Source organism: Rissa tridactyla, chromosome 7 (genome assembly GCF_028500815.1).
Source record: "Rissa tridactyla isolate bRisTri1 chromosome 7, bRisTri1.patW.cur.20221130, whole genome shotgun sequence".
Classification (NCBI taxonomy): domain Eukaryota; kingdom Metazoa; phylum Chordata; class Aves; order Charadriiformes; family Laridae; genus Rissa; species Rissa tridactyla.
The window spans coordinates 42,729,630-42,747,743 of record NC_071472.1 but is presented as its reverse complement, the minus strand read 5'-3'; the positions used below and the strand labels follow the sequence as shown (position 1 = coordinate 42,747,743).

The 18,114-nt window shown below is 43.5% G+C and overlaps 1 long non-coding RNA gene across 1 annotated transcript in view; it reads left to right on the top strand.

Moving 5' to 3' along the window:
- Positions 1–5,560: 5,560 nt before the first annotated feature.
- The window catches only part of LOC128912381 (uncharacterized), a 59,080-nt gene continuing 46,526 nt past the window's right edge, over positions 5,561–18,114 (top strand). Inside the window, exon 1 of the long non-coding RNA XR_008467616.1 lies at positions 5,561–8,287. This is a non-coding gene — a long non-coding RNA (uncharacterized LOC128912381). The remainder of the gene's footprint in view (positions 8,288–18,114) is intronic.

The following is an 18,114-nucleotide window of genomic DNA, read 5'->3' as shown; positions in this document are numbered from 1 at the left end:
AGTGATGCAAACCGTGGCTTGCAAAGTTTATTTATTACCACCCGCTTCCTTTTTTGAAGGAGTAAGAATTGAAGCATGAGGGAAGGAGAGGTGGAATGAAGTTTAGATTCTCTGCAGTTGTTGAACTGCAGATGCTCATGATGGGGACAGAAGGTCTAGAGATACTGTTGGATTTTTCAGAAGGTCACGCTCTACGTTTGATCTCAAGTACTGGTTTATGCTGGATGTTTCTGAATATAGTCTTAGCAGATCCGTGTGCTTGTGGAAGTGTGAATGTACACTCAGTCTCATTTTCCCCTTCCTGCTAATGATCAAAGTTGGGGTTTTTTTGATTGTTGCAGCCAGTAGCCAGTTAGACCCCATTTTTTGCCATCGAGTCTAGTGCTTATTCCTGCTTAACGTATGAGCAGGACACAGGAGAAGGTTCTGTGGTAGCTTTCACACAAGCAGTAATTTTTGTGTGGACTGGGAGGATTGCTATCAGCAGCTAAAATCTCTCTTGCTAAGTATCTGTGAAGACAAGCTTTCAGGGAGTATTGCTCTCCCTTTTTGGACTCTCTTTCTTGACAGAACATGCTGGGTGACCCTAATTCGAGTATAAGCACTGCAGCAGACCCTTTTCGAATCTTGTTAGGTCCTGGATGTGCAGAAGTGGATGGAAAGGATGTGCAGAAAAGGCACGAGTGGGAGTTGCAAACTGACAGGACTTTTTCTGGAGCAGCTCCACTGTATAAGAGCCAAGATAACAAGATTAGAATCAGAAGAAATTTCATGGTGGTAGGGAGTACATTGTTTCCATCTGGATGCTGCTAAAGGAGAAAAGTCATGGTACAGTTGGTGAACCTGAAAAGGAAAAACATGACAAGAGAGTCTGTGTACTTATAGACAGGGAGGGAGTGAATTTTATGTATTGTTCAAAATTCTGCCTGTTACTCAAGCAGCCTGTCTTGGAGGAGTTACGTTCAGCTCAGTGGAGAACAGGCACCCAGATACTTGTCTAGGTAAGAAGTCAGTTCTGAACCCTCGGTTGGATGATGGTGAGTTTACCACAAGGACCTGACTTATTCTTCCCTGTGAGAAATCTGAGGGGCAGCCAGATCTTTGAGTCCTCTTCCATCCTGCAGCCTGTGTGTTCACACTACAAGAAGAGATGTTGGTGTAAAAGAAAACCGTGCCCAGCTTGAGGCAATAGAGGAGAAATGTGGCCTCGAATGAGAAGTGAAAACATGCTGTTGTGTAGAAAAAGACTGAACAGCAAATCAGTGCATTATAGTGTGATCCAGGAATGCAATTAATTTATAAAAACAAGACCTATGTTGGCTACATTCAGAGCAACCTAGTTCTATAGAGAGATTTTTCTCCTCTGTGATACCATAGGGAAATGTCTTTTGTTCAGATTCTCTCTGTTCCTGTGCAGATAGTAAGGCAAGGTCCTGTGAGAGTTTATTACAGACTTTGGGAGATTCAGATCAGTAAAGCTAATATGCAATCTTTCTGGACTTCTTCGGGGGGCACCTTCATGTGCTCACCTTGTTCAGAGTTAGTATATTGAACATGCATTGAGAAACGGGAAGGACTTGTGTTCTCAGATCTGCATGCTCACGTGGCTTTTACTTCCACGTTGAGAGATCCCTGAATGTTCACTTTGAGATTTTGTTGTCACTATTGATGGAAACCTTCCATTTTTTGTTCTCATAAGCCTAAAGTCTTTCAATGTTTCTGAAGTGAAGGTAATTCCCCACAATGTAATGCAAGTGCCGAGTGAATATTTGGGAAGTTTGAAACCCCTTTTGTGAATAACTGATTCACATAGAGCATTAGGGATTTCATTCCCAGACATGCTGCAAAATACAAGTTTTCATTTCTTCTGTACTATTAGCTGAAGCTGGAAATACTCTGCAGTGATAGCAAAAAGTCAGTAGGATATTTCAACTGAGCTAATGTCTGTGGGAGGAATGGAAGTCTTTTCCTTTGCTGTCCTAGATCCATGTTTGTTTTAAATCTTTTGGCTTCAGCAAAAGGCTGAAAAAGAACAATGTGTTTCTGTAGTTTCCTAGGACTGTCTCGCCTTGGGGGCAAGAGGTCTCTCTTTAAAAACCATTTCCTGTTCAGTTTATCTCTTAAGAGTTTCATCCAGTTCCCACTGTAGTCAGTTACGAGTCTTCTGACTTGAGTGGAAGTTAACTTGGATCAAGACACAAGATTTTAACAATGTGGAGGAGGTTAGTAGAACTGACTAATTAACAGTTCAAATCGAGGGCCCTCTGGGCTCTGCTGTGGCAAATAAAATGGATTTTTTTTTTCTTCCAGCTGCTGCAAAGATGAGCAGTAATATTGACTCTGAAACTTGGTTCCACTCTTGGCGTTTTCTCCTTGCTAAAAGTGACAAGTGATCGGATTCTCAATACTTGGTTTAGTCCACTGGGAAATTAATAATTTCCCTGTTTTTTTTGTAGAAGGTATAAATTGTTACCACAATTATTATTTTTTTTATGAGCAGCTTCACTGCTTTACTTTCCCTTATAAGACACTGCTCCAGAGCTGACAAGCTAGGAAGGATATGGGAGTCTGGTCAAGCTTAGAAGTTTTTTCCCTTTTAAAAATTTTTTACTGTTACTTGTACTTATGTAAGTTTCAGGTCTTTGTTGGTATCCGAAGAGCTTTTAATGAAGCCATAACTGATTCTTCACTAGAACATGATTCTGCAGCATTTGCAAAAATGTTCTTATAGTCTCAAGAAAAAGCCATTTAGGAAGAATTTCCAGTTTATTTAATTTATCCACCTTCCATAGTTAGTACTCAGAATACCAGACTGTAGGAAGGTCACTGCAGTAGCTGATCCGTCTGAAGAAGGTGGGAAAGCCTCAGGGAGTGTTGCAGGATGTCTGGTGAATTCTTTTGAGGGCAAGGTGTTTCCCTGTTAGCAGCATCCCCAAAGAAAGCTTTGAAGACCAGCTGATAATGTTTATATCTGACTCTGCGCTTGTGCCTGCTCCTCTGTATCCATCAGCACTGAAAAACATCCTTTCTCATTTCCAGCATTTACCTAAAGCTTTAACTCGGTACGCCCCTGAGTGGGAAAGTATGCAAAGCTGCCAGACGCTCGTATTGCAGGGTGGTTGTGGATTCACTGGGGGGTAGCTGGAGGGAATGTGGATCTCAAGCCAATGCGCTCTGGGTAGGTGGCTGCCAAGTCTGGCTCCAGTGTCCTGCTTTTCAGCTGTTCCATAGGTTGCTGTGCCTGTGTCTTGAGGCCAGAAAGACACAATTATGGTGGGAGTGCACTGTCATCTAGCAAGAGGTTATCTTTGAAAGCGTTCAAAGAGGAAGGCCTGCTCGTAAGCTGTGACCCCAAGTGTGCCCTAGTGCCTGTCCTGGAATCTTGGCTGCAATGCCTGTGCCAGATGGGTGGGCATCCTGGGCTCCCCAGGTGACCAAGGTTGCTTTGACTTTTCAGAGTATCACCCTGATAAAGAAAAGGAGTGATAGGGGCACAAGTCCTAGTTATGCGGCCCGTCTACAAGCAAAAAAGTGCACTTCTGTGTGTGTTGAGGTCTTCAGAAAGTGAGGCAGAGTAGATGGGAATCTACAAAAGAGGGGGAAAGTGCATTAAAATGATTAGTCTTTGTTACCCGGTTTCTTCCAACATCTTCGCAAATATCGGCAATGAGTCATTCTGAAGCCTTGTCATTTTTCCTGTGGTTAAGAGTTCCCAGACTTTTGTAAGATGTGTCCCATTAGAAACATGGATCCTCTCCAGACTCTTTTACAGTGATCTAGGCTATTATAAACTAAAATCAAGAATGCTTAGCTCAAAGTTATTTGGTTGTTTTGTTTTTTTTTTTAAAAAAAAACAACCTTCATCAACACAGTCAAGGTGAGTGTAAGGGGCACTGTCCTGATTTATGCATGGATATAAAACAAATACTATTCTTCTTAGACAAGAAGTAAGGAATTAATATTTAGCTATTTGGAAACCCAGCATCAACACTTTAGAAAAATTATGCTGTGATGTTTGTCGTAGATATGCTTTATTGTGCCTCTCTTTTTGGGAAGAGAATAGGAATTGAGAGTTGGCTTCACCACTTATATTTTGAGACCCAACTAGATAGGAGGAAGAATACATCTTCTAGAATGTGTGAGACAAGAGATGGAGTCCTGTTCCCACTGAAGCCCATGGGAAATCACCCACTGGCTTCAGAGAGGGCAAGGATTCCTACCTTGAGTTTAGCACAACGTTTAGAGAACACATCTGGCTAGATGGCAAGAGGAGAACTGTGGTAAGGAACTTTGCGGGCTCTGCTTGGAAGCCACTGAGAACAAGATAACCTAAAGCATAGGAAACAGCAGAGGGAAAGGGGGGAAGAAAAAAGGTATGGACATGTTTAACCTTCATTCAAATTTATTTCTCTCTTTTTCAGTATCTTTCATAGGAGGGAGATGGCGGTGCTGCTTTCTCCTTTGCCTCTAACTTTGTCTTCATGCATTTAGTATAGAACTGAAGCTCTACTAAATGAGTAACTTTCCCAGATATAGGCACCAAGAATATTAAGTGGGGGAGGCTGAACTCCAGAAATACTGGCATATTTAGAGTCTGATCAATTTAACAGCACACCACAAGACCACTTTCTTCCCTTTTGTGTCATGTCCAGCACAGTGGCAAATGATGTTTTTCCCAATAATAGCCTTCTTGGGCAGCAGTCATGCAGTGGGTGGGGTAACTTAAGAAAAAACCCTCTTTACTCCAAGAAAAGTCTTCCTGCTCAGAGTTATTAGAGGACTCTCCTCGTATGTCACAGATGCAGTTGGCAAACCTTGAACAACTCAGCTTCTTGTCCCTGTAGCATTTGTAATAGAATTGGACGTGCTGCTCTGACCCTTCAACGTGCATGTTTGAAAGCTAATGGCTTTTTAGCTGTTTGTATTCTCCTGTGTTTGGCGGAGCTGATACCAGCCCCTGCCACTGCAACTTTTGTGGGGTCACGCATGTGTTGGAGTGGTCAGATCTATAGATCGAAAGAAATTGGGACTTTGAGGATGAGCTGTGACACTTAGTAGTATATTCACAGTGTAAGTATGTGACTAGGGGAAAGAAGGGGTAGAAGGACATGTTAAAAATCCCATATTTTAGAGCACTTCCCCCGCATTTCTTCCCCCCTCACTGGACCCTATGGAAGGATGCACCTGAGATGATAGGTGAGACAGATTTAGCCAAAAGATCCTGGGAAAGAATCTTGTAATTTGAAAGAAGGTAAGACAGAGTATGGACCCAAAAATCTCTTGGCAAGATTATTAACTCAGCAAAAGCTTGCATTAAGTTTGAGATTTGGTTTAGAGCTGGTTCCTTTGTTTTCTTCTTTTTTTTTTTTTTACAAAGTCATGAGGATTTTTGCAGTTTTGCAACCCTCCCAGGTGCACACTATGGACCAAATAGGAACCCTCCCAGTTTAGCAGCTCAGGGATACTCTGCTGTGTTTGCAACACACAAAGAAATGTGAAAGGCAACCTCCTGTTTGAAACTCTAGGGTGTGCTTGTGTTCAGGTAGAGAGAGAAGTCTGACTGTAGCCTGCATGCTGACTTTGATTACCTGTGGCATGTTGGGGAATGAATCAGTGGGGAGAAGAGCTGTAATAGGTTATGGTGGACACTTTTTACCCTATGCAAAACAGAATAGCTCTTTCAACTATTTCGGAGCTGCGTTGACTCATGCCAGGAGGGGACCTTTCTCTAGTTTCCCCCAACTGTCTCTTGGGCTCATTTGTTTTTCTTACAGTGGTGGTTTATGCTGCATGGACTGCAAGTAGAGAGCAGTCTTCCTCTGACACATCTCTGCCTTGTACCCCTCCTGCTCCTGGAGACAGCCGCTGCCACAAACCCTTCTTTGAAGAGGTTAAAGAAATGGCTGTGTTGGATTCGTTGCAAGATGGGGCTGGTAGGAAATTGAGTGGTGCAGAGTGCCAAACCCATGATGTGTGTGCTCTTTCCGTTGGGAACACTGAGTCATAAAACGAAATAAAAAGCTGTTACATTTCTGCATGATGAAAAAAACGGGCCCCAGTCTAACCTCCTTTATGCACTCACACAATCTGTCCAGTGAACGCTTTCCCTATGATAGGTTATGAAACCTGGCTCCCCTTGGTAGAAATTCAATTTATTTCAGCTGAAAAGAATTGGGCGTCACCTTGGATGGGCCTTCTCCCTCACCTCCAGCCAGGGCCAAGCACTGGTCTTGTGACTTTCTAAATACAATCTGTGTTACTTATTTGCTGTTATTTTATTTCAGCTGAGAAGAGCTTGGCAATGTCTCCATTTGGTTATATTGGCAGCTGGTTGCATTGCTGATCAGTTGTCCAAGGTATGCTTGGTAGAAAGTAGAGGAGGAAGCACTTCTAATAGCCATGGTTCCCACTTTTAATTCCTGTTTCAGGTGCAGAGCAAGAGTGTAACATATCAACAGGAGAAGTAATATCAGATAATTAGAGGAAAGGAAGCTTAGGAGAAGATGTGAGCATTCTCACTTTCTGTGTCCAGCATAAGGTGCACAGGTTTTATTGCATGGTGAGTTACTAAGTGATTTCAATGTGGTTTTAGGTCTGCAGCTTTTTTTGTAAGTAGGTAAAGGCAAAACAAAAAATTATTCCAATTATGAACTGAGACACACAGTTAAGTTAGTTTGTGTGACTGTGACTACAGATGAGCAATGGTCTCAAACTATCTGAAATTTCTGCAAATACTACTCTTTTGCCTGAAATACGAACAAATGCATTATAATTCCAATTGTGTGATAGAGCTTGAACTGCCATTGGTAGAAGCAGCATAGTATGAGTAAAAGGCAAATGGAATCTGAAAAGATCAAATAAATGTTTTGCTTTGTTAGGGCTCAGACGCAGCTGAAGGAATTGCTGCTACTTGCACCCTGACCTATACGCAGGCCTTGTTGAACTTCATGAGGTTGGTATGGGCCCACCTCTGAAGCCTGTCCAGGTCCCTCTGGATGGCATCCTTTCCCTCCAGCGTGTCGACTGCTCCAAACAGCTTGGGTGTCAGCAAACTTGCAGAGGGTGCACTCAATCCCACTGTCCATGTTGCCGACAAAGATGCTAAATAGTACTGGTCTGAGTACTGACCCCTGGGGAGCACCACTTGTCACTGCTCACCACTTGGAAATTGAGCCATTGACCTCAACTCTTTGAGTTTCTTATCCACTGAGTGGCCCATCCATCAAATCCATGTTTTTCCAATTTAGAGGCAAGGACATGCAGGACAGTGTCAAATGCAGGTGATGTCTCTTGCTCTCCCCTTATCCACCGATGCTGTAACACCATCGTAGTTACTTGGTGACAATTGGATTTCTCTCCAATGTCCTGCCTCAGCCACTAAATTTAATTCTAGCTAGTTAAGTTGTGCCAATGAAAAAATTCTTGTTGCTTTGATTGGACTTGACTCGCTTTAACCAGTGTGTTTTTCATGTGCTCTGGGAATGCATCCTTGCTTTTCAGTTCAGCATTCTGGATAGAACGCTGAAGTTATCAGTGCGTGTGAATTTCTGGAGACAGGGTGATTTCCTGCTTGCAGTGGGAACAGAGCAAAGAGCCAGGAGCTGTTTAAATCCCTTTGTTATTAGCAGAGTGCGCTGTGGCCTTTGGCATTCCCTAATTCTGCTTCTCTGTCTGCAAACTGAAGGTAGTAATTATCGTACCTACCATTTGCGGGAATGTGGGGGATTACTTGAGATGCATGCAGCCTCTTTAAAAAATGTAAAGTGATACATCTGTTGAGTATTAATGGTTTGTTAAATTTATTGAGTGCTTTGGGACTGTTGAATGAAAGACCTTATATAAATGGCACTTAATTATTGTTATTACTAGAGAAGGACTAGCACAAAAGCAGCAGTTATCTGGGAATCCATGAAACAAAGGTCTGGAGCACGCTGCCAACATCTGCTACCACTTAAAATTTCAACCCACTTACAGCACGAGGCACTCTAACTTGGAGACACACACGGAGGAGTAGTTTTGTGATCACGGAATTGTGGCAATCCTTTGGTCAGGATGTTCATATACTGAATATTCTGTACACCTTACACCATGGGAAGTACTCTGCCCTGGTGGGATTGTCAAAGGGATTGCACGATACCCTTATGACAAGTCTGCTTTAAATATTGCTGTTTCCTTCCTTGCAGAATTGAACAGAAATGTGCACTGAAGCTTTTCATTCATGACCTTAAGTGTCCTCACAAACATGGGCAGGGACTGTACTGTAAAGCACACAGCCAAGTTTTCCAAGGTAGGTCAAAGCTTTCTATTTCTAGGAGCCCTACCGGCTCCTTCAAACTCTTGGGTTTCAGCATGGGGAAAAATCCATGAGTGTGTGGTGTTTGGCTCTGGGTACACAATCTGCTTGGCTTCTGTAGCAGTGAGAAGCTCTGCCCCTCAGTTTGAAGAGAAACTGATAACCTTGCAACACCAGTCCACTGTGAGGCATCTCCCCAGTGCCTTTCAGAAGAGAGAGAATGAAACCTTCTACCCCTAATGTTGATTACCAGTGACTGTGACACTCTTATTAGGCCCATTTCCTGATGAATTCACTGACAAGCTTGCTTTCTTCTAGTCCTTCCTGTGGCATACGAACAGCTGAGGAAATGGGGCAGGGCAAAGGGATTTATTTTAATGGTCCTATTTATGTTCCTATTGGGGAACAATAAATCTCATCTGGCTTGTGACTGTGAGCAAAGCTGTTGGTCATGAGGAGCAGGTAGTGTAAATGAAGCTGGGGAAGTTTTGTATGGTGTCTGAATGGAAATTAATTCTTCCCATAACAGTTAAAGCAGATCGCTTAGCCATTTTGAGAGTACGCTCAGCTAAAAACAAAGCCCATAATTCATGAAAGAAGGTGCCACTGCTCTCTTTAACCTACTAGTTAAATATGATCCTGGGGTGTGGGAGCTTCCAAATCTTGTTCTGATAGCTGTTTATGGATTTTTCTATTGTATAGGACCAGGAGCTGTAGAAAGAGAGCCCCGGGCCAGAATATCAGATGTGTGAACAGCCCTTCTAGGACACACAAGATCCAACTTGAAGTTTAGGTTTATATCAGGTTGAGGAGGAGTTTGTATCTGAGGTCTCCCATGTCCCATGGATTTCCTAATGACAAGAGGAGGAAAAGGGAGGGCTTCACCTCCATCCCCTCTCTGGTCTCTCAACCAACCTCAAATTCCCTGGGACACATTTAGATCTATCTGCTGTATTTCCAGCAATGGTCATCGTGGCGTTTTAGCTCTATTTTGTACATAACTACTTTATTATTCAGCAAAGCCTTTTGTTAGTGCTTGGGAGGAAAAAGAAGGGCAGATGCTAAAGTCTATAGGGTCTTTTTTTATGACATTTTTATTTTGGCTTTAGCAGCTTAACTACAAATGGAGGCAAAAAATAGAAGCTGTGAATAATCTAAATACTTTTACTCCTGTTCGATCTTCCCTGCTCTTACGACATTTTTGTTGCTCTTTCCACCCTGCATGGATGTAGATGAAAGCTTCCTCCAGCATCTGCCCATCCCTGAATCAATACCAGCACAGGCTTGTGGTTGCTCAGCACGCTTGCATTAGTAATGTTTTTGGCTAAGAGTAGTGCCAGGCACAGGAGTGCCCTGTGCTCAGGACACATCTGATGCTCTTGCACTTGCTTTGCCAGAACACTAAGAAGGAAGATTGCCTCAACAATTCATAGCTTCATGGCTCAGGAGAGAGCAGGGCCGTTCCCTTCTTAGACCCGTCTTTGTTGCAGCAGAAGCTGTGCAGCTTCACTCTGTGCAACAGAGCCTTGCAGGAGTGGAGTATGCCAAAGATTAATTGGTTCCCAGATAATTTCACGGTGACAGGAACTGTAAGTTCCCCAAATAAATCTGTGGGTTCTGGTTTTGACCCTGGGTCTGGGGCTTTTCCACTTGTGTGCCAGCCTGTAAGAGCGCACAGTAGGGGAAACGTTAATTTGGACACGGAAGGTCAGTCCTTTTGCCAGTGGCTCAGGAAAATGGAACTTAGTATTTGTGCATCGATGTGAACTCTTGATTTGCAGAAATCTTGTTCCTTTATAGAGCAGCGGATACGTATTTCCTTCCAAAGGCAAGCAAGGGAACATAGTACTTATGACTGGTCTGTATTTGACTAGCCTTTGAGAACTGACTCCATTTCAAATTGTGCAAGTAGTGCATATCATGTTATCATTCCCGATTCAAACTGCTTGGTTTCACTACTTCATCATCTGCTCTACACAGTTACTGATATTTAATGGGATAATTCCACAGTTAATGAGGAACTCTTTTTTTTTTTTTCTTCCTAGTCTTGAAGTTTCCCCTTAGGAACAATTAAATCTGACTCCTGATACTTTAACTTTGACATTGCCTTTGACACTTTTCTAATCAGACAAGCTCTTAACTAAGTATCGTTGGTCCCTAGTGGTTTAGCAACCATAAGTCAGACTGAAGAAGTCAAAGACTGAAAAAGTAAAGCAAAATTCCTCTTTCTACATTTTCTGTTTCTAAATCTTTTAGAGCTTGTTAGTTCCCATTCCCAAGGCCTTCCTGAACTGTAACTGCTAAACTATTTCTTCTTGTAAAATGACTGCCAGAGCAGGATCTTGAATAAAATATTACGTGTTGCAAAATTTGACAATGGTGATTGTGCAGGGTCTTGTTGGTTTATTGTTCTCTGTGCCAATTCTAAACATTCAGTGATGTTGTATATTGCTCAGAATATCATTAAAATATTGATGTGCTTATCCTCAAGTTGTCTACACAAGAGGAAAATACCTGGGCTGAAGTTCAGGCAGATGGGATGGCCCTGATGTGAGCTTTCCAGCATTTAAAATTTAGGCTCTATGTGGAGCAGATTCAGCATCCCCCTTGTATATGCTTTCCCTAGCAGGGAAACTGAGGTCTGGACAAGCACCAGTGCACTTGGGAAAGATCATTTCCAGTCTTGCCCCGAGGGCATATACAGCTACAGTAGCCCGTGATGTCAGTGAGAAATAAATCCTGGGCTGCTACAGCTCAGTTTGCACTCTAGTTTTTTAATGGTTGTGATCTGTCAGACCCAGCTACTATTGAATTTGTTCCTTGGGACCATTCAGCATATCTATAATGGGGATATTATTTGGAACTAGAGAGAAAGCGTAATCCTTCTGCATTTTATGCCCTTTTGGATCAAGGGTGGGTGAATTTTGTGTCTTCCTATGTAATAGCTTCAGGAAATGCTGTTTTGTTCCTGGTGATGCTCCATCAGAGTTGCTCTGAGGAGACGCTCTGGCTGACAGCAGCTCAAGCCTTGGTACTTGCTCCAGAAATGCTTCTGCCAAATGCCTTGCTACTGAGTTTCTGCTCCCAAGTGCCAACTGTTTGCTCTTTGCAAGGTGGGGAACTACTGGGGAAGGGAAGCATTTCATGAATCACAACTCCCACGACACTAATCCCCAGCCAAAATACTTTCACCCTTACTCACACCAGATACTACCTTTACTGGAGAATCTTTTCCATCCTGTAGGCTGTTGTGCATAAAGGAGATGAGAGGCTCTGGGGCTTCTCTGAGAAGATGGCTGACCTGAAGCCATGGGTACCTGCATCAGACATTTAAGTTTCCTTAGTAACTTTTGCTCTCTTCTATTCTTGCTGTCAGCTGCTATCACCAGCACCAGGATGACAGCAGAAAGAGAACTGAGTTACCCATCAATTTGGCCGTAGGAATATCTTGCAGCTTGACAAGAAACACTATCAATTTAACTGGATGTTTTGAGAAGCTTTCTCAGCTCTGCTGGCTTTCTGCTCAGCTAGAATTAGCTGAAAAGCTAATCCTTCATCAGATGTATATTTGATGGTAAGCCGGAAATGATATTTCCTTTGGGTCTTTAGCTAGTGGCAAGGATTTGTTGCAGTATGGCCTATTTTAAGCACCTTAAAGCACATGCTGACTGGTGTAAGACACTCTAAAATGGCTTGATTTTAAGATTCATGTGTGTTGATGCCAGACAGGACCCATTCAATCATTTGGCTGAACTCTTAGACACTGGAAAAATCATACTTGGTGAAACTGATGGTATTGTGTCTGTACTACTGCTGTGAGTGGTTAAAATCTGTGTTTCTTAAAGATAGGATGGGTCTGAGAGGAAAGTGCTTCCTTGGTCTGCACAGAACTGACTATCAGAAGCGAGACTGTATAGCATGCAGTAGGCAAGTAGGCTGAGATTTGAGGGAGCGGGTACAAGATCCAGGGTGGAGGCAACACGCATGGAGACCCACAATCTGGAAACACCAAGCCTGAAGCTACAAAGGTGGATCTTAACCCTTCTGCTGGGCCAGACGTGAATCGTGTTCTGGCACAGGGACAATGTCAGAACATAGCACCAGTCTGAACCCTTGATATTTCATGGTCTGGAAGCTCAGCTTCAGAAAATCGGTTCTCTCCATAACTATTTATGAGCACACTGTGTAGAGAAAAGTCAGGTAATGGTGGTGTTACTGGCACAGAGCATTTGAAGGACCTGGGTGTGAGTGTCAGGCAACACCCGAAGCTCCTGTGGTCTTATGATATTAGCAGAGCCTGGAAAGGAAAAGACTGTGTGTTTCTTCCTGGTGTGAAGTGATGGAAACAACCGTATTGTTGCAATGTTAACATGAAGGTATAGGTGTTGATAGCCCTTTCTACCATGTGTTGGGGTGGTAAAGGGGTAAAGGTGGTGTTCTTGCCATGGTCCTTTTTTTCTTCCTGTATCCGTTAAATAAGGATGGTCATCTTGCCTGTTAATCTTTGTAGATGTAATGGAAGGATTATTTGCCCTGTACTCTGAGTTGGTATTTGTATACCCAGTGAAAGGGATGGGCATCAACTGACTAATTCCCACTAGGCATATCTTGTCCTCAGAGAGATTCCCAGGGCTGAATCTGCTAGCTAAAATAAGTATTGCTCAAATATGAATAGGGCCACTTCAGTTGGTTGATGATGTTGAAGACTGGTAGGAGTGACAGCAGCTGGCTCATGCTTTGAGGAGGCAATGCCAGGCAGGAGTTTGTCACTAAATAAGTGACTGATACTATTACCTCCACCCTGCTCCCCTCCCTCAAGCTAAAGCTTTCCATGGAAATTTTAGCTGTGTTGGGTCTGGCTGAGGCTTCAGGCACTCCTTGCACTCTGCTTGTGTTCAGGTCTTTAATAAAACACAGCAGGGAGCCAACCTGTCTGAGCTTAGAGTCTGGTTAGTGTGGCCTTCTGGTGATTGATGGATAAAAAGTTGACCTTGGCCCCCAAGGGGGTGGTTATTTTGTTTATGGTCCTGCTTAGTAGTCTCCAGGGCGTTCAGGTTACAGAAAGGGGGTGACTCAGTTATATCAACATCTGAACTACCATGCTTACCATGATGTCTGTCTCTTCATTAACCATGTCATGAGCTTGAGCAAACTGGGAGTGGAGCTTAATGCCTGTGGTTAGCTGGGTTGAATCTTGGCCACGGTGAGAGCCAGCTTCTTCTCCCTACCTCAATGATAAACCATTGACAAGTTTGGCTAGTACGAAGGATTAGGAACACTTGTTTTGGAAAGAAATTCAGCATTAGAAAACAGAGTCAAGATGCTTATTTTGTTCAGGACTGAGATACAGAGAATTTCAGGAGGTGGTTCTGATTTTTTCTCAACCACTGAGTAGCGTTTTATTTTACTCACGGCTTTATTTAGTGTGATGGGCTAGTCAGGCTTTAAAGAGTTGGTTCAGCCACAGTCAAGTCTTCAAGAATCTCACATCAGGTATCTGTGGCAGAGCTAGAAATAAAACCCATGTCTCCAGAGACTTGGTCGTCATCACTGTAAGGCAGTTTTGGAGGTGCTTTGTTTTCTCTGTGTGATATGGAAAGAAAGCTAGCTTAGAGTATCTGCCCTGACAGTTTTTCCTCTTCCAGGGAACGAGGGGAGATTCACTCTTTCCAGTGGCAATGAGAAATCCCTCTGTGTTAAAGTCTATATAAACTGTGAGAGATTAAGCTGAACATTGTGTGCAGATTAGAAAAGTAACTTTGCCCAAGAACTAAAGAGGCAGGAAAAACAGAGTCGTGGCCTTGGCAGCAGCCTGGAACGTACAGCAAGTACTTACGGTGGGTGTGGGATGTGATGCCATTACTTATTACCGTTGCAGGAAAAGCTTTGAGTCTGTCTTGCAACAATCGCTGGAGGCTTCCTGGGACTCAACAAGGCCATGGGGGAATCTCTAAACCAAACCAGCCATTCGTTAGCCATTGTCTTAAATCTTTAAACCCACTCTGCTCCCCAAGGTGAACGTGCTCCACTGCTCTAGGTGAAGTCATTCATCTCGGGCACTTGAATTAGAAAGCAGCAGACACTCTTTTTTTTTTTTTTTTTTTATCCGGGAAACAGAGGTACAAACACACCTAATACAAACTGGGGTTTGTTGTTTTTTTTTTTTCCCCCTTTTCACTGTGCCTGGGCAGGGAAGAGGTTTTTTTAATAGGAATGAAAAAAGATGAGCTGTAATTCTTTTTCCATTTGGAATCCGAGGGGGTAGAAATCACACCTCTAATAAAAAGGGAGAAAAGTATGTTATTGGACCTGTTGAGGACATGAAAAATTTCTTACACTTCAGTTCAGCCTCAACAGCTGAGCTTGGAAAAAAAAAAATCTGTAGAAGAAAGAAACATTGTTTTAAATGAAGCCATTTCGGGCTCTAAACTTGGCACTTTTCACTTGAAAAATGTTACAGCAAAACATCTTGAGAAATTTGAAACTGAAGACTCATCTGGAATAACTCTTTCCTATGAATATTTTCATTTTTAGCGAGGTCTCTATTTGGTCCAATGTCTTAGTGAAATATTCCTAAATAACTCTTATGCCCCTAAAAAAAATGCGTTTCTGCCTTGCATGCAACCCAACTGTTATTCAAAGAATGTTTTTTGAAGGGAGAAGATACGTCAAGGTGTATTTGCATTGGGGAGCAGTTAAAGTTCAAAGCCCCATTCAGTCATTCTAATCAGCTGGTGGATACTATATACTCAAGACTGAAGACACCAGTGTGCTGAAGGCTCGGTGCTTTGTGTTTTTTCTACTGTTTTTAACTTTTTGGCTAGAAATGTCCCAGAAAATGCTGCCATGCTTTGAATACTCTTGAATATCAGAACTTGATCAAACTTTCCTGTCGCTTATCCTCAGGTACCCAAGGTACTTCAGGCCGGTGTGGGGAAAGGTTCCTGGCTCTGGGGCAAACTGGAGCGCGTAGGGCAGGTTTCTGGAGTGGTCTTTTTCGGTTAAGTTATTGGAGAGAGATTCTGGCTGGCAGCATTGGATCCCTAGATGAGGGTGATGTGATAATCTCCCTGGGAAAATCCTGGTTCACAGAAGTGAAGCTGACATCCATGCACCCAGAGTTTTACCTGCAGTGACTGTGACATTTTCATTCCATCCAATTGTTTTGGGGGGCTCTGTTTGTTAAAAGCGCGGCCACAAGGAAGACATCTGGCACTGTGCCTCCTGGGTGACGTGGTGGACTGTGATTCTTTAAAGGCTGCTACGTGCACGGGAAAGAATTTGATCTTGTAAAAACGGGACAGCCGTGTGCAGTTATGGTCAACTTACGTGTTCTGCTTCCCAGTGAATATACGCTTTTCAGCTGAGATACATCCCTCTCGGTTTCACTTGCCAGCAGTTTTCAGCTAACATCATGGTAGCATGAAAGTAGGAACTGTATTAACCAGTTCTTTTTTTTTTCTCTGATCTCCCAATTTTATTCTCTTCTGTTCCTCTCTGTCTACTGTTTTATATAAAACACCTTGAGTAGAAGCATGCTGAGGGTTTGTTTTTCTTGCCGTTAGTCAAAGGCAGTGTAAGACTGTAACCATGCAGGCAGAGAGAACAGGGCTCTGAATGGTGGTGCTGGGGATGATGGGACTAGGGTTCTTAAAGTTTTTAGACCAACCAGGTTGCCATCGTCTGTCTAACTTTCCCCCAGATTGCCGTTGGGCAATAGGGAGAAGCAGGACCCTGTGTGACGCTTGACGCATGCTGTGGGAGCAGTCTGGTGTCATGGTTTGAGAAACCTGGAACAACTTATTGTTGTTTAGACAATTACACTATCACCCAATGACCCTTCGCCACCTGTGAAGGGCAATCGGGGAAAACCAAGGAAACACAAGTGTTGAAATATAAATAGTTTTAATAGCATAAGACTAAATAATTAACAATAATACTAAAGAACCGATATTGATCCTGATACCAACATAAAATACACAGGATTATACTCATCCCATTCCCTCAGCAGGAAGCTGTGCACTCCCAGCGGGGGACAGCAAATGTGGGACACTGCGAGCGCTGGGGCTTCGGGAGGAAGGGAAGAGCTCAGGGCTCCGGCACCAGGGCAAGGAGTTCTCTGGACCTCCGCCATCAAGGGAGAGAGAGAACTCCTCGGAAAACTTTCTAATTTATATTGGATGTGATGTTCATGGTATGAAATAACCCTGCTGGCCAGTGCAGATCAAATTCCTGGGTCTCGCTCTTCCTCATCCCTGCACCTGGCAAGGCTCGAAAACACCGAGACCTTGAATCCCACATAGTGTCCCATGGTTTCCTGGTGAGCTGGTGACATGGTCCTGTCTGGGTACCAGCAGTGGGATATCAATGGAAGCTCTGCAGATCGCAGCTTGGGCAGGGCTAGATTAAAGTACTCCATTGCAAAGGCTGTGTGTGAAGTCCGTCAGCCAGACTTGAAAATGGCAAAGCAAAATTAGTGTGAACCAATAGTAGGAGAAAGTGGAAATCGTTCTACATTTAAGAACGTAAGAATGGCTCTGCTGGGTCAGATCACAGATCTGCGTGACTTGGCATCTTGTTCCTAGCGTGGTCTGGGGATAGAGATCTGGAGAGAGCATAAAAATGAAGTGTGTGTGGAGCAACGCTTCTCCCAGATATTCTCCAAATCTCCAGCAATTGTGGCTGGGAGGCTTCCTGAGCCAGAGGTGGGTTCTTTGTGTTTATTAATTCTCACTTTGATTTCAGAAAATATTTATGCTCTCCTTTAGCATAGGGAATTGCAGTGGGTCCTGGGTTGTGGAAGCAGTGGTGTTACCAGCCTTCCTGGATGCAGCAGGGCCTCCTGGGCAGGACTGCTAACATCTCTTCTGCATACAGGTTGGCTTGGTTGTGCTCCCTGTGAGGTTGTCACTTGCCAGGGGACAGCTTGGGATCATGGGGTGCAGGAGGTGCCAGGCTGCCTTTGGTTCCTGCCCGTGGTGTCAGGGCAGGTCTGAAGTGAGGTGGGATGGAGAGGAGCTGCTTTAGCCTCATTCAGGAATATCAGGCAAGGAATATCGGCACAGGCAGCGCTCTCAGCTTTTAAACTGGTAATTAAGCAAACCCAGACTGCGGTCTGTATCTGCCACTGTAATTGAAAAGACTGCTCTCTGCAGAGGTTGAATTAGCTCTTGAGTTAGGAAATCCAGTTTACTGCTGCCACAAGCAGCCATGTGTGCTGTGTCTTCATGAAGTTACCTTGGATGCCCTGGCTTTCTGTATGTGTAAGATGGAACATGACTAGGCTTTGGCTTTCACCAGGGCAGCAACATCCCCAGCACTTCTACAGGCACTTTGCAGTTCAGACCATATCTAATTTCCATTAGGCATCACAGAGCGATGAAGTCAAACACATGTAAGGATAATGCCAAGCAATAATAATCCTTGCCATATCCCTGGACTGCACTAGAAGTCACTCTTGTTCTGTACTGAGGCTGTTGCAGTAATTAACTGGTAGTTAGTAAAGAAATATGTCACCATTATTGGTGCCACTAAGCCTAGCACATTTGTCTGCTGATGGAGACATTCCTTGTCTGGTTTCCTCATGAATCACAGGGAGAGTGAAAACTTACTTGCCAGGCCTCCTACTCAAATTTTTCCTGGGAATATCAATCTAATTAATGGCACTGTTCTCCAGAAGCCTCCTAGGTAGCAAAGCCAAGAGAACAGAAGGGACTTCAGGAGCTGGTCCAATGTCTTACACCTTCCAACCTTGTTTGCACCATGAAGTTTCCACTGTGGCTTTGGAAGACCAGAGAGAGAGTCCAAGCACCGAACTGACT